Source organism: Rissa tridactyla, chromosome 2 (genome assembly GCF_028500815.1).
Source record: "Rissa tridactyla isolate bRisTri1 chromosome 2, bRisTri1.patW.cur.20221130, whole genome shotgun sequence".
Classification (NCBI taxonomy): domain Eukaryota; kingdom Metazoa; phylum Chordata; class Aves; order Charadriiformes; family Laridae; genus Rissa; species Rissa tridactyla.
Window position 1 is genome coordinate 54,707,294 of NC_071467.1, and position 13,229 is coordinate 54,720,522.

General features: G+C 44.1%; 1 protein-coding gene across 7 annotated transcripts in view; it reads right to left on the reverse strand.

Moving 5' to 3' along the window:
• The window catches only part of EPB41L3 (erythrocyte membrane protein band 4.1 like 3), a 101,120-nt gene that overhangs the window by 79,912 nt on the left and 7,979 nt on the right, over nucleotides 1–13,229 (reverse strand). For 2 of the 7 annotated variants that reach the window (XM_054192574.1, XM_054192575.1), the window contains exon 1: nucleotides 4,746–4,801. The exons of 3 other annotated variants lie outside the window; for them this stretch is intronic. The gene's annotated coding sequence lies outside the window, so the exon portion shown is untranslated. Of the gene's footprint in view, nucleotides 1–4,745; nucleotides 4,804–13,229 lie in introns of those variants that run through there. 2 more of the 7 variants (XM_054192573.1, XM_054192576.1) reach the window with 2 other exon arrangements.

The window sequence follows — 13,229 nt, forward strand, 5'->3', positions numbered from 1 at the left end:
AGAGAATTGCATAGAAACACCCCCGAGTTCACCTTTTTGACATTTCAATTTAAAAAAAAAAATATAAATCCAGCCAAAAGAAAACACAACAAAACTGCCTGCAGTGCTGTGATTACAACTGATTGATAAATATTTCATTCAGCAACTAAATAGGCAAGAAAGAGCCCTCAATGGCATACCCTGATTTTGTGCAGACAAGTGACTTTGATTACTTGGGTTACATATACGTGAGGTTTTGACATTTCTGAATTGCTCTGGAGCCAAGCATTCACGCCGGGGCCCCCTGTGCATCATTCGCTATTTAAAAGTTGTATTTAATGCTACAGAGCCTGAGTGTGCTTCAGGCATCAGATCGTTTAAGTTCGTATTCTCTGATATGGAACAGAAAATAGAATTGATTCAAAATTAAAAGAAAAAAAAAGGAATTGCACGAGTTGCTGACACATGGCAGGTGTGCTACATTATCACACTACCCTCAGGCCAAAATACTGTAACACCTGTGAACAATATTTTCTATTTCATACGCTACCTAAATAGACTGTGCTCCAGCGCTGCCAAGCTGGTGACCTGCCCAACCTCACAGAAAGAAGGGGATCAGAGAGGCAAGGTACTGATCAGAGCATCAAGCCCATCTCTCCTCCAAGGGCTTCCTGCTCCCCCTCCACCAGACATTTATCTTTCCAGCTCAGGTGATGTAAAAGCCTACGAAGTAAAACAAAACAATGAGGAACTACAATTGAAAATATCGGCACGGCTTTTCTGATTTCCTGGACATCTAACTAAGTAGAATTCAGCAAAGAAACTAGTTGGGTTTTGCTTTATTTTACTGAGTGGTGCTTGAAAAAGTCACACAGGACTTCTCAATGATGATGAATTAAACCCTCCCCTGCCTATAATTTGCAAAAGCGAGGTAATATTACAATTATTTCCTTTTTTTGCTTTTGCAGTGAATGGATACTTTTCCCCCATATTTATGGGTTTGGGGGGATTCTTTTTTACATTTTTGTAGCCTTTTCTCCATCCAGCATGGTTCGGAGATGGAAAAAAGGAGGCATTTCGGACAAAGACAGATGTTTTAGAGCCAGACGGCTAACGCCTCTTCCAGCCAGCCACTGCCGTTTCCACCCTCCGCTGCTGCTCTGTCCCACCAAGACGGAGGTTAGCTGTGTCCAAGAGCTCTGCTCCCAGCTCCCCGTCCCCAGCCCACACGAACTGCTCCCCTGAAGCATGCTCAGCTTCAGAAGACCACAGCGTTTTCCATAAACCTGCCCAGCACGGATGGAGCCTTTTTAATTTTTTTTTTCCAAAAGGGTCATCAATCATTTCTTCTTGGAGGTAGGTGTCCGACACGGGTCGTGCGAGACAGGGCGCTTAAGCGGTGGCTTCCCCCATGGCATCCCAGACCAGCGCCCGCTCTCCATCACCGGGAAGGGAGCTGCAGGTTTTCCTGAACACTGGATTAAAATAATTGGGAAAACTTCCAACTCAGGCAGACACAAATGGAAGGAAGAAGTCACAGGTAGCAAAAAAAACCCCAAACAAACAGAGGAACCACCCCTGAATCCATACTGGGTCCTAGTTAGATAGTTAAATAAGGGTGGCTCTGTGTGAGGGGAGTGACGGTGCTGAGGCCTGGGGCTGAAAGCGCTCCTACTTCATCTTCCTCTTTTTTTTTTTTTCCTTCTTTTTTTTTTTAACCCCCTAAATATCATACTAATTTTACACTCCATTTTTCAACTTTTGAAGGCATTAAACGGGTCTGATGCAGTAAGGCTACAGGACGAGGCATCACAGCGTGTTCAGTCGTAATAGCTTTTGTTTTTCTGAAATGGATTATTCAATTCGCATTTAGATTTTAATCTCCTGGGCGCTCACGTCAGCTTTGAACGTAAAACACACCCTGCAATATCGAGTAATAGACTTGCCAGTTTGGAGCACCGCATCAGGAAACCACTGGCTCCCCAAACAAATTAAAAACTTGCGAGTCTGAACAACCAAACCCGTGGCATCAGACAGACAGCTTTTTATACTTAAACTCTTCTGGGATCCCCATGCTCCCCAGCGCTTTAATTACCTGCTACAGATTACAAAAATACCGTTCATTTGCCACCAGCAGCCAGCCCGTGACACCTCTGCTCCAGGTTCTACCGTCACCCCAAAACCACCCTCCCGCCCCTACGCAGCCGACGCCGTGCTGGAACCATTGACCGGGAGAAACTGCCAGCTCCAAAAATGCAGTTCAGCACGTCCCTCCCCAAAACTCAAGTGCACATTAACTAGCAGTCGGCCCCGACGCCTCAAAGCCACCAGCTGTTAAATAACGTGCTGGATGCAAACCAAGACCTACAGATGGTGTGGGAGCCGGGACTTCTAGGAACGAATCGGTCAGAGTGGAAACGCACGGACGACCAGAGTACTGACGGTGGATCCAGGCATGTGCGGAGTAGAGCGATCTCACTTAAAAATCACTGAGTAAGTGGGATTCTCTACCAGCTTTGGTTACGCTTTGGTTACGTGCTTTAGTTACGTGTTTTCAAAGCAGGGGAAGCTCGTGCACATTCTAGTTAAGTCCCGAGGGTCCTTTGCACGATGAACTCTACAAGGAATTAAGAGCAAGCTTTTTGTATCTTCACGTAACATCCCGATAAAGCCAAAACCTTTCACCATCTGTGCAGCTACGCTGAACTACGAGGATTTGAAGACCGGCATCCAATACAGCCTGACAAAGAAAACAGTCTTACCCTTTTTACCTATTAAACCCTGAAAAGCTATACATACAGCTATATAGTAATTACACTATATACTCCTGACCCAGTACCATAGCGGATTACGCTGTCTCTGAAGATGGATGTCACCGAATCTGGCAACTCCTCCTCAATGTGTATGACTATCTTGGACTTAAGACACATAGAAGTGACAGCAGCTCAGAAAGGACAGATGGTGTTGGGGCAATAGGGACAGACAAGGGGCTTGAAGTGCCCCTGCAAGACAGTGGTCAGAAAAATATGGGGGAGGAAAGGAGGGAGGGAGAGAATAAGAAAGTGGCAGTGATTTAGCTTAATCACAAAAGTGAAAGTGAGAGGGAACGGATAAACTCCTGCAGCAGAAGGAGGAAGAAAACTCTTTGCAGCTTTTAAATCATTGGGGATTCAAAAAAGAAAGTGACAGAAATCATCCTAGGTTACTCAACAGGAGCTGAGCATTTAAAAGAAATAAAAATCTATTCCGTACCAAGTTGATCATTTGAAAGCGGAAGTGAAGGTAATTAAGCTGGATGCCGCTATTTCCAAACTCAGGGATGAATGACTTTACAAGCTAAATTATTTCCTTCCCCACGTACTTTTTCTTATGCGTAGCTCTGGTAAAGATTTGACAGTGTGTTTTTAAGGCTACAAACCACTAATTTGGTAGGTCATAAATAATCCAAATGATCCCCCTTAATTTAAGGGAGAATCCTACAATTCAGAAATAAAATTAAAGACTTCGATACGAGACCCTGTTCGGTGTGCTGAGTTCTGTTCGGTGTGCTGAGTTTCAAACTTGTCTCATGTGCTAATCAGGAAAATCCTATCCAGGAAAATCCTAACCAGGAAAATCCAGGAAAAGCCCAAATCACTAAAACAGGTCCATAAACAGTGGCTTTTCCAAGCCTTCCTCCTGACATTGTACAGGAACCAAGGCAAGACTCTCTGGGCATGTGATAAAGTACAGTTGTGCATTTTATCTACTGATTATTTTATGCCAATCCATTTCTTTCAGTACCCTTAAGATCACAGTGTGTAAAGTTTGATTTATTTATAGTCTACATTACGTGGTACTGTAGGGGGGGAAAAAAAAAAGGTAACTGTCTCGCTCCTTACTGGAAATATTTGCCCAAGAAGGCATTTATAATTTCAAAGTTTAACTTATCAAATAATTTTGGTATCTTAGTGCACAACTCGTCCTTCTCAGAAGCTAATAAATATGCAGAAAATATAGAGAATTACCCTCTACTTCATCAAAAATTCCGGTTCAACAACCAAAAATTTCTTCTAGTAGCTATGGCTGATACTAGGATAAAAAACAAGAGCTGCATTTCACCTCTCCTTCCCCTCTTCGCTCTGCAGTCTGTTCTCTGCGGGGACAGAAATCTCCATGCCAATATTCACATGGCCATTACATCTGAACTAAAAAATGAATGAAGTAATCCACCCCCTCCCTGGATGCGCTGAAAGCCCTGGGGAAGCGGTACCCTGCAGCTGGGGTCCAACCCGCGCTGCCCGCCGTCGCCTTCGCTATAGGCATGTGTTTCACCACAGCTGGGGCCACAGAAACCTTACCCTTAAGAAATCTCTCTTTTTTTTTTTTTTTTTTTTTAAGGTTTGCAAAGAAGCAAGAAAGCAATTAATCCTTCCCCCAGCTCCAGAACAGCATTAATTATCCTTACTGCAGCAGGCACTAAACTTTTTTGGAGAGATACAGCCACACAAGCATGCCAAAAGCACCACCAGCAAAACAAGCACGTCAGATACGTGCTGGGTTTTAATTAGGGGGCTCATCGTTTCAAAGTGTCTTGTATCAGTGCTTCATGGTCCCCGTCCCAGCCCCCCTTGCCTAAACTCTACCTGGTATATATTTATGTCAACTGTTACTAAAATCCCACAGTGCTGAAGTTTCCGTGCTCCCCACAGGCCATTTATTCCGTTGATTCCCAAGCCTTACTGTTTAGGAAAGTTTTCCCAAATGTCTGACCTAATTCCTCCTACTTGAAATGTAGGCACACTCCTCCTCGCCCTGACGACGGTGGATGTGTAACACGGCTCTGCAGCTTGCAGACAGCTGCCGTTCGCCCCTCCGACCACCCTCTCCTCTGCCTCTTCTGGCCAGTCCTATTTTTAGTCCTCTCTCAGGCTCTTTTCTCTCTCCTCTGTTCTCCTTCCCATCAGTCCACCTCGTTCCCCAGCAATAGCATCCAAACCCTCCACCCAGCAGAAGATCAACTGTGCTCACTGGTGCTGAACAGGCTGCGAGGACGGCTTTATGTCTGAAAACAATACTCCTCTTTATACCTCCTAGTAGCAACGAGTTCAGTATTTTCACCATATTATGACACTCACCAACTTAGTTTTAACCTTTGATCTGTTCATAATCCCACACTGTTTTCTCCAAACTCCTGCCTAGAGATCTCCCAAGTGGAAGAAAACTCTCTTAACTACATTATATTCAAATAAAAAGTAAGGAAAAAAACCATCTACTAGGTAGATATTATTTTTTTTTTCATTTTCTATTTAAACAGTTCCTTTTTTTGTGCTAAGTAAAGCGTTTATTAACGTACGAGATCTAGTTTCAGTGGCAGAGTGCACGTGATTTATATTAGAACAACTGTGGCTCCCTGCATGCGACGTACATTCAAGCCACGATACTCTCTAATTCATTCAAATAACAGGGAGTACCAACTGGAAACATTTCCAATTTCACTTGTAGCTTCCATCCACTGCTGAAACACCCACTGCAGAGACTGTCACCTCAGTCCCCGGCAGGGGTTAAGGGCATTAGCAATTTGGCTGGGCTGACCCCCTCAGCGTGTTTTCTGTAGCCGTTTCAGAGGAGCTGAGAACATCTTCCAAAAACCGCAGGAACTTGACATTGTCATCTGCTTTCAAGAGCCTCAGGGCCATTAAGGTGACCCGAGCGGCAGTGCTGGCTGCGTCGTAACTTATTAATAAATTGGGAGCAAGCTCACATCTGCTGGGAAAGGAAAGTCTAGTCTACCCCATTTTATGGTCTCTAGCCGAGTCAAGCACATTAAAATATGTATTACTTCTGTCTACCTGTCACTTCTTGTAATATGCTTAGGTGAACCCATGGCTGCAAGCCAGAACCCAAACTGTTTCAACACAAGCAGTGCTTTTGGAGAAAAGTTATTTGCAGCAGACGTGTCAGGTCCCTTTCGGTCTGCTGGCAAATGTTTGCCTCAACCCTTATCGAACCAAAAGTTAAATGGTGGGGAAAGACTGCAATTTCAGGTTAATCTGGGCATCTTAATACGCTCACAAAATGAACTAGATGTCCACGGAAAATAGAAAATCGAAAGACTGATTGAGGTTGATTCCTTTAACGTGTATTTGAAGAACAGTTTCAATACTGGCTTCCTAAGAGGGAACAAAACCCCCACCAACGTCACACCACTGAGGAGAACATCTACTCTTCCTGTCCCTGGCACCGACAGTAAACGTGCCACGGGGACACCATGTCAAGGAAGGGGCTGACAGGCCAATATAAGATACCACTTCATTCAAACCAGTCGCTAGACAATGGCTGGCAGTCAGACGACTGAAAACTTGCAGAGAAGCTAGTTCAAGCCTGCTTAAGTGGATGTAAGTGTGGACTTGGATATTTAGGAGTTCTTAAGAAGAAAAGCAGCTTGCAATATTTCAGGGTGGGGTTCTGAGGCTTTTTTTTTTTGTCTAATCCATTAGTACTAAATAAGACCAGAAACATGGCAACGTCCTTTGTACCCAGAAGCGCATCTAAGCCTGAGAATTACAGCTGTAATTAATGGCTCTTCTGAGCTGGGGAGATGAAAGAATCAACTGGGGAAAAAAAAAAAAAAAAACTAAACCAAAACTACCCCAAAAACCGCAGCAGCCTGCGGACTGAGCAAGCTGAGGATTTCTTCTCTTGCTCACACACACGCACTCACACGCAAGCATACAATAAAGGGCACAACTCCCAAAACACACATACTCGAGGCTCTTCCCTGTTCCACCCCCATTTGTAATCTTTTATGGTCTCGTAAAAGCATACTGCCTTCAGGAAGATGAGGGTTCTTTTTATTTCTTATTATTTCATCTGCAGTCCAGCGTGTTGCTTGACCTACGCCGACATAACCTTACGTAAAACAGGTTCAAGTACGCAGTTTCACCATCCCCAAAGTGAGCCGTATTTTATTGGGGCTTTTTGTTCTTTCCACCCCCCCACCCCACCCCCCCTCCGCTCACACTTCAGAGGAAAGGAAACGCCTGCTGTGAATTCCTGTCCAGCATTTTAAATACTAAATACCGCAGGAAGCGCTTTCTTTCCATTGCCAGAGAGCTTCCCAAGGACCGTAAGCCCTCCAAGAAAGAGAGGTGGAAATACCTTTGTCCCTCCCCAGCGAGCAGGAAGCAGTTGAGCTACAGCTGGAGCCAGCAGCCTGCGGTGCCACGGCACCCACCCAGCACTGGGTGATGCCCCAGCCCCCTGCACCCACCGGGACAGAAAATACCATCGGTGGGATAACCGGCCACTTCACTTCACCGCCAACCAGCTCCACTTGTAACCAAAATTGGCAAGTACCCAAAAGCTACCAATTTTTTGGCATGAAGATGCCCCATCCCTGGAAGTGTTCAAGGCCAGGCTGGATGGGGCTTTGAGCAGCCTGGTCTAGTGGGAGGTGTCCCTGCCCATGGCAAGGGGGCTGAAACTAGGTGATCTTTAAGGTCCCTTCCAACCCAAACCATTCCATGATTCTATAAGATCACGTGGTTATTTTTCAAGCCGCTGGCTGTACTACCCTATACACTGCAGCCATACATTCATTATGGCCGGTCATATTGAATTATTTGCAGAAAGACTGAATTATTACCTTTTTGCAACAATCTTGGCATTGTAACATACAGAAGTTTCATACGGGACAGTTTTGTACCTTATTAAACAAGGCACACTTTTCTGCTCTACAAGCTTTTAATTGTCAAGGAAGATCATGTACAGCTATAAATCTATGAAGTGTATTATAAATAATGCCACATGTTCAAATTAGTTGGATTTTATAGGGAGGACAATTCCTTTAGTTTATTTCCTTTAATGCCCAGGCCACAGCAGTCTGTAAGGTACAGCAGATCTATTACTGCAGCTGAATAAAAGACAATCTTACAACAGGGATAAACCCAAACTTCTCCATATATGCTATTACACTTTGACATAAGAATAGAAACTGCACCAAGTCGCTATTGCATGTCTGTTTTAAACACTCTTCAAAGCAAAAAGGCTGGATTTTTCGTTTGGTTTTTACAAGGGGTGGGGTGAGGGTGTGTTTTATTTGGTTGCTTTTGGGTGTTTGGGGGTTTTTTGCTTTGTTTTGGGTATGGATTTTTGGTGGTTTGCAGTTGGGTTTTTCTGGTGTTGTGGGATTTTTTTGGTTTGTTGTTGTTTTTTTTTTACCCAAAAGATGGCTCATGTTATCACTCTTAGTCCTCTCAGAGGATGAATTCTAGTTACTGTAGTGTGTTAGAGAGCAGTTTTGTTAAGTCACGTATGCACATAGCAAGTTTAAGTCTGGCACACATCCCCTCCAACTCCTCCTCATTCAAACAAAATTTATATAGCAAAAAACCTGTACCATGGAAGAGGGGGAGAAAAAAAAAAAAAAAAGCAGCTATTTTCAGACCACAGTGAATGTACTTGAATGAAAAAACCTAAACTCAATCCTGAGAAAAGTGACAGAAAGGGAAGACTGATTCAGCCTTAACACTGTAAGGACTGTAACTGTCCTAGCAATTTGCACCATTATTAATCTCAGCAGCGGTGTCTGATCTGTACAACAGAATTTATAGGTACTCTAAGCAGATGCAGAACTATTTCCCAACCTACACACTTTTAAAGGTAAAAGGACCTGGAATTTTCCCTCAAACAACCAGTGTGGGTTTGCAACACGAGCTACAGCGTGCTTACAAGCCCCGCAGGCCCTGGTGGTATGGGGTTTTCTAACTCGTTTTGATGTGCGGGTCTCGGCAGACACGGGCAGCCTTGGGACCAGAGTAAAGCCAGTGCAAAGCACGTGGATGTCAGGTTGTCAGCCCCCAACATTTCACTGTAGGGATCTCCTTCTCTCAGGCCGATGCCCCCTGCCTAATGCGGACACAGGCTCGTGCTTCTCTCCCGGTTTATATTTATCCCTGGCCCAGGTGCCATTTTCCAACAGCGAACACAAGCTCGCCCGTGCTGAAGGCTCTGAAACAAAGGCAGGAATTTTTGCCCCCCGCCCCTTTCCCTACACACACCTCTCTGTGCGTGTGAGCCATTAAAATGATTTCATACAAACCAGGTTCACGTGTCAAGGAACAAGTGACCTGGAGTTTTTGAATGTTCAAAGCCAGCGTATGTTTGGCCCTACACTTTCTTTATGTTCTATATGTACTTTGCCTCCCTGAAGCCCACAGCAAACAGCTGTCATTAACATTCACCCCTTCTGCTAACACTTTCCTTAATCCCTAACTGACTTTCCAGCCTATAATTAAACTTTCCAGCTGCCGCGCTCAGAGATGGCACCAATATCCATCATTTGTTTCTAAGCAGTCACTAAAAAGCTCTTTTTCCAATTTCCAAGACCATGGGCTAGGACCGAAGCCTCTTACACTTACAGGTTTTAGGCTAAAAACCTTCCATTCACTTACAAATTGTCCCATCTTTCACTAGGGAAATTAAATGGCCGAATAGTATTATCTTAATAATTAAACTAATGCATTTTTATAGTGCCAATAGGTGGAGTGCAAAGAGCTTGAAAACTGACAGATAAACGCTGCAAGTGCTTCCATTTTTTTGCATGGAAAATACACTGGAAAAGAGCTGTATAATCACCACCATCACTGACAAAGCTGTTCAATCCAAGCCCAAAGTTTAAACAGCAGCCCTGAGATGAAAGAATTAAGAATCTGAATAAACGGAATGAGAGACCAAATATCTTTCTTCAGATTGCAACAGTAAATTGGGGTTAGCACTTCAATCTTGAAAATCCAGTTTTCACACTCATGGAAACGATTACTTGAACAGCAGAGATGGTTGGCAACATTTTTGCCTGATGCTATTGTTACAGTGTTCAAGAGGACTTGATATTCTATGAGAAAATTACCAGCTTTGCTGGTGAAAAAGGAAGGGAGAAGATGTCTGAAGGAAACACTGTATTTTTGGGTGACACTACATGACAAACCTGTAGATCCAGGACAAGAAAACCCCACCAGCCAACCAGAAACTTGTCTTTCTTTTGCAAGCCCCAGGTGTCCAGGGAAGTGGCTGAGGCACCATCCCCGGAGGTATGTAAAAGACAGGTAGACATAGTGCTTAGAGATACTGTTTCATGATGTTTTTTGTCAGAGTTCGGTTGATGGTTGGACTAGATGATCTGAAAGGTCCCTTCCAACCCAGGCAATTCTATGATTCTATGTCCGGGACATCTGCTCAGCCTCTGAGTCCACAAAGCTCCCCCACTCCAAGCCTGAAGGCTGGATAACCATGCACGGCATCCTCAATCCCACAGCTCTGCAACTCCATGCACTGCAAAACCAGGAGCCAACGTCTCCAGATATTACCCGTTACAGACCAAGGCAACATCTGCTCGACCGTCAAAGTGCTACCATTGCCAAAAGGGAGCGGGCTCCATTCATAACATGCCTGGCCAGTGGCCACCGGCCACCCTGACAGCCCATCAGCCCGCCGTACTCGCATCGCCTGCCGATGAAGACGCGGGGATGTTGGGGGTCAGCCACCCCCATGTCTCCTCTTAACTTGTTTAGGAGTTGCAGCGTGCTTTGGCTTCGCCTTTTGCCTCACGTGTCAAGAGATAAATTGAGTGCTTAGATGCAGCCCTCGCGTTTCGGCAACTGCTGGCTGGTTTCAGAGGGGATGAAGGCTGCAGCCTTGTTATCTCCTATTTATACAAAGCGGCGGCACCTTCAGGAAAGGAACGCGTTTGTTTTCAATTTTAGCCCGCTGGCTGAGGTTAACAATTTCCCATTAAGGTTTTAATATTGCAAAAGATTTCAGTAACTGCGCAGGATTCAGCGGCTACTGTAAGGCTATTTTGGTAGGCTACCAGAAGATTAATCATTTGGGCCTTGTCAAGTCTCAAAGCCCCGCTGCTCAGCAAAGAGATCATACCAGACAGGTGCAAAAATTCAAAGCTTGGGCAGTTATGGCTTCTTCCTAGTGGCAAGGCAAGAAAGGTCAACATTTTAAGTAGAAATTAATTTGCTTTCAGCTCTATCTAAACTATAGGTGAAACTTTCCTCCCTCCTTCCATTAAACGTATCATTTTAAAGGTGAATTTTGAAGAGTGCACGTGACATGCTTAAGCTTCAAATACATATGCTTTCAGAGGTTAGAACGCAAAAACTGCGTTTCATTGAAAACTGTTTGTCATTTTTAATCACAGGATAACTCGACAAGAGGTGTGACTGATGCAATTTAAATTTTCACCTGACAAATTGAATTATTAATCTTCATGGCGCCTACAACAAAGGATCAAGCAGAGCAGTCAGTCAGTCAGTCACCAGCCCCAGGAGCTACTTCAGAACACCCTTGAGATGGGGAAGCTGGCTCGGGACCTCTGTCCTTGCCCCCGCTGCTACCTCCAAGCTTTAGTTTTTCTGAAGCAGGGGAAGACCTTGGGCAGCCCCACCGATAAGAAATGCTGCGGTTCTCAAGGAAGGCAACAGAGAAACAAAGTTGAGGGCTTTATCTGCACCTGGAAAGAGCTGTTCGTCCTGTACAGGCAGCCCTGGCAGGGAGGACCAAGGAGCTTGAGGAGCTTTTCACTCACTCCTGAATGAAAGCCTTACCCATTACCAGTCACTACTTCTTTTCCCCATGGAAGGCAATAAATACTCCAAGCTCCCGCTAAGTTTTCAAGGAGTTGCCTTTTTCTAACAGAATACACTTGTCATGATGCCCTGCCCATGGTATCTGGAAGATACCATGCATTTTGCAGAGCTGTCATCCAAAGTGACATTAAACTATACTCTTAGGTACTAATTTTGTATCTCTCTGGTATTACTGATCAATAATTTCCTTATTATGTGTCTAACCAGAGTTCAGAAAGAAATAAAGTTCTAAAAATTTCCACATGGTAACTTAAAATGGGGTTCCCATACACCACAATTTCAGAATACTAGGTTTACGGAGAGTAGGTTATATAGAAGGTCTTAAAATGAAGGCCAAATGCCACCAGAAAGCACGATTCTTTGCTTGAGAATGTCAAGATGTTGGTCTTAAACGTGCCACTAGTCAAAGAGCGACTTCTGCTCAGCCCACTGCTCAAAGTAGTATGTTCTTAAGTAGGAAATAATCCCGCTCATCATGTAAACACTTATTCAGACTCTTGTTAATGTTTGTGCTATCCCTTCTGAATTTCTGGACAGTTTCTTTCAGGCTCAGCAGCCAACATTTAATTAAGAAATATTTAACCACTAGAATTTTTGAAACAACGGCATGTAAGGAGAAATAATTGCCTATCACGTCTACTTTACAAAATCAAAATACAGCCAGTGGAAACCAGATACAAAACACTTGCCTTTGGCTGAACTACTTTTGTTTAGAAAATGAACAGACAATGCAGTTCCTTGGCCGAGACCTTGATTTGTTTGCCAAGTCCCATCCTGCAGCGATTTTTCTTCTTACAACAACATCCCAGGAGCAGAGGACATTATCAAGGAAGCAGACTGGCAGTTCCACGGGTTAGGAAAAAACGATAACCCTGGCGTGCCTTAAAAGAAGTTAGCAAAGCACTTTCAGTAAACTATGTAATGCAGTATGCAGTAAATATATCTGGTTTATCCTTTTATAACTGCTTGGAAGCTAGAGAATGACACATACCTTCTTAGCGCAAATTTTATCTTTATAACACAATGGCTTGTTGCTGCATCGTCTATTGCATGCTAGCATTCTTTTTACTAAAAAAAAAAAAAGCACAGCAAGATTTCTTACAAATCTATGGAGATATTAAACGCTTGTATCAATTTCCACAAACTGTTTAGAAGACAGAAGCATAACTACACTGATCGCATTCTTCAAAGCCACATCACAGGATCAGAAGGTCACAGGGGCATCTTCTTTCACACCAGCTCCCTTGGTTTTAGATAGAAGAAACACTGACAAGAGCTAGGAAGCGGCGCTTCGGATGATGGAAAAGGCAGGACATGGGCAAACAGCAAAATGAAGTGCAATAACCAAGCTGCTGCTGGGGTGAGGTGATTCAGAACAACAAGGGATAGGGAAAACCCAATGATCATGTCCGCATGGCAGACAGGTAAAAATAAAATTGGAGCTGAAGAGGGAGGGAGTCCAAAACCAGACAGAGAGTTTATTTTATCACAGACACTCCTGTTACAGAAGCTGCTGGCATCCTTCTGGCCAGCGTAACGCAGGAACTACATCTGCCTTAACTCCGTGGGTAACCCCAAACCCACACCATTTGCCCTATACCGGCAAGTGACATT